Source organism: Limanda limanda, chromosome 15, assembly GCF_963576545.1.
Source record: "Limanda limanda chromosome 15, fLimLim1.1, whole genome shotgun sequence".
NCBI classification, from domain to species: domain Eukaryota; kingdom Metazoa; phylum Chordata; class Actinopteri; order Pleuronectiformes; family Pleuronectidae; genus Limanda; species Limanda limanda.
This window is the reverse complement of record NC_083650.1, coordinates 3,051,040-3,053,911: the sequence shown is the minus strand read 5'-3', so window position 1 is coordinate 3,053,911 and position 2,872 is coordinate 3,051,040.

Here is a 2,872-nt window from a genome sequence, read left to right as displayed (position 1 = left end):
TCAGAACCAGTGGCTATTAGATTCCTGGTATGAGTAGAGCAGTTTCATCATTCCTCCTTCAATGTGTGACTTGTTGCAGACTCAGGAGACCACCAGAGACCCAAAGAATGAGTGACCTACCTGTGGAACGTGTAGAGCCTTCAACGCCCTTCACATATTGTGGAATGGACTGCTTTGGACTTTTTGTGACCACAGAGGGAAGGAAACATCACAAAAGATATGATCTGCTCTTTACCTGCTTTTGTTCACGAGCCATCCACATTGAAATGTTAGAAGACCTGTCTACTGATGGCTTTATCAACGGCTTGAGATGCTTCATTGCTGTTCGAGGTGCAGTTCGTCAAATTCGCTGTGACCAAGGCACAAACTTTGTTGGGGCACAGAATGAGTTCAAGGCAGCTTTGAAGGAGCTTGATACTCAGCGACTCAGAATGTTTTTGTCAGAAAAGCAGTGTGACTTTGTCATGAATGCCCCCCACTCCAGTCATGCAGGTGGCATATGGGAACGCCAAATAAGGACAGTCAGGAGTGTTCTGAATGCCACTCTTTTAATCGCCAAAGACAGACTCAACGACGCTTCTCTACGGACCCTATTCTACGAAGCCATGGCCATAGTCAACAGTCGACCCCTCACTGTGGATAATTTGAACAGTCCTAACAGCCTGGAACCATTGACCCCAAATCATCTTCTTCAAATGAAATCCAGCACAGCACTGCCCCCACCTGGCACATTCCCCAGACAGGACCTATACGGAGCAAAAAGATGGCGCCGTGTGCAGTTTCTGGCAGAGCAGTTCTGGAGTCGCTGGAGACAAGAATATCTTCACAACATCATCACAAGGCAGTGTTGGCACACTCCAAGAAGAAATCTTCAAGTTGGAGATATTGTGATGTACGTTGATGTTTTGTTGCCCAGAGGTGAATGGAGACTTGCCAGGGTTTTGGAGACTGTCAGTGGAAAAGATGGGCTTGTGAGGAAGGTGAAAATCTCAGTGGGAGATAAGAACTTGAATGTAAAAGGTAAACGCTCTGGTAAACTTTCAGTGTTGGAACGTCCAGTGCAGAAGTTAGTTCTGCTGTTAAAAGCTACTTAAGCTATGATTGCAAAATGCACTGCTATTGTATATGAGAAATTATTCGTTGTTATTGTCATTTGATACAAAACACTCATAATTTGGTGGGAGTGTAACTAACCCACTGTGTGTTATTGTTTATATTGTTTCTGAATGTGACATTTTCACTTGAGATGAGTAGAGTAAAGTTTATGATGAATCCAAAATGTACATAGAATTATTTGTAACTAACCCACTGTGTGTTATTCTTTATATCGCAAGAAGTGTCTCTTTTATTCTATTGTAAACATGTTAGATGATTTTATTTTGAAATGGTTCCGGCAGAGTCGCCCGGTGATGACGTCAGCGTTGCGACGGAAGAGGCTATGTTTTTAGCAACCTCCGAAGAAGCACAATTTTCTTACGGTGTATCTGAGTTGTTTAAGTTGTATTAAGGTGTACATGGAAAAGGACGGTTCAATAAACGACCTAGACATCAGTAAAGTCTCAACCATCTTTCGGGGGATCTGCTACACTATGAATCCTCTGGACATTCACCTGCTCTATTCTCACATGGACTCACTCAGAAACTTTATCAGGAGGCTGCAGGAAAAGTTCCAGAAAATGTCCAGAACAACTTGACTCTGACTTCAGGTCTGAAAACAGAGACAATGATGTTTAGTCAAATCCTTTAATTTCACACAGGAACTCAGTTTAATATACAGTTAAGTTTTATTCTTTATCCAGGTTGAAGTGGTGCAGACTGTCAGAGATCAGCTGTTCTTCTCTGGCTTCAGCTCTGAGGTCAAACCCCTCTCATCTGAGAGAACTGGATCTGAGTGACAACATGCTGCAGGACTCAGGAGTGAAGGAGCTGAGTATTTTTCTACAGAGTCCAACCTGTCGACTGGAGACCCTGAGGTCAGTTCACTGACTGACTTTTGTAGATCTCATATCTATAAACAGCATTTATAACCAAATGATCTCATTTCATTCTAATTTAACATAATTCCTCTTCATACATAATGTGAATCCATTCATTAATGAATCTGTGACATTATAAATATTCAGTTACTTGTTAAAACATTGAGTTTAGTTCTGGATTTCCTAAACTGATCTGCAGGACAGAGACCGGATCCAAATAATCTATTTGTAATGAATCAGGACTCGTTTTTAATCCAACATGTCTGATTTCATATTTATCTTACATGTTATGAGTCTGTGCTGGCATGAATATGTGTCTGTTATTTTCACACATGAACTCAGTTTAATTTACAATTAAGTTTTATTCTTTATCCAGGTTGAAGCTCTGCAGACTGTCAGAGATCAGCTGTTCTTCTCTGGCTTCATCTCTGAGGTCAAACCCCTCTCATCTGAGAGAACTGGATCTGAGTGACAACTACCTGCAGGTCTCAGGAGTGAAGGAGCTGTGTGGTTTTCTACAGAGTCCAATCTGTCGACTGAAGACTTTGAGGTCAGACATCATGTTTTAATTTTAAAGGTTCGGTCTAAAAATAATGTATATATTTAAATATAAAGTATCTAATTCTAAAGTCTGTAAATATAAAGAAGTTAAATATATAGTTTGTAAATATAAAGTATGTAAATATATATTATTATTTAAACACAAGTGGCTCATTCTAAAGTAAAGAAAACAACAGTTGGTACAATTCAGATGAAACTAGTGAAAACATCGCTAGGATTATTTTCTAATCAGTTTCTAACAATGGATCATTTCATCTGAATCTTCCACACTGGAGCTTTAAGGTAAAAGGTCAGAACATGTATTCCTAACAGTGAACACTGATACTGAGCTGAGT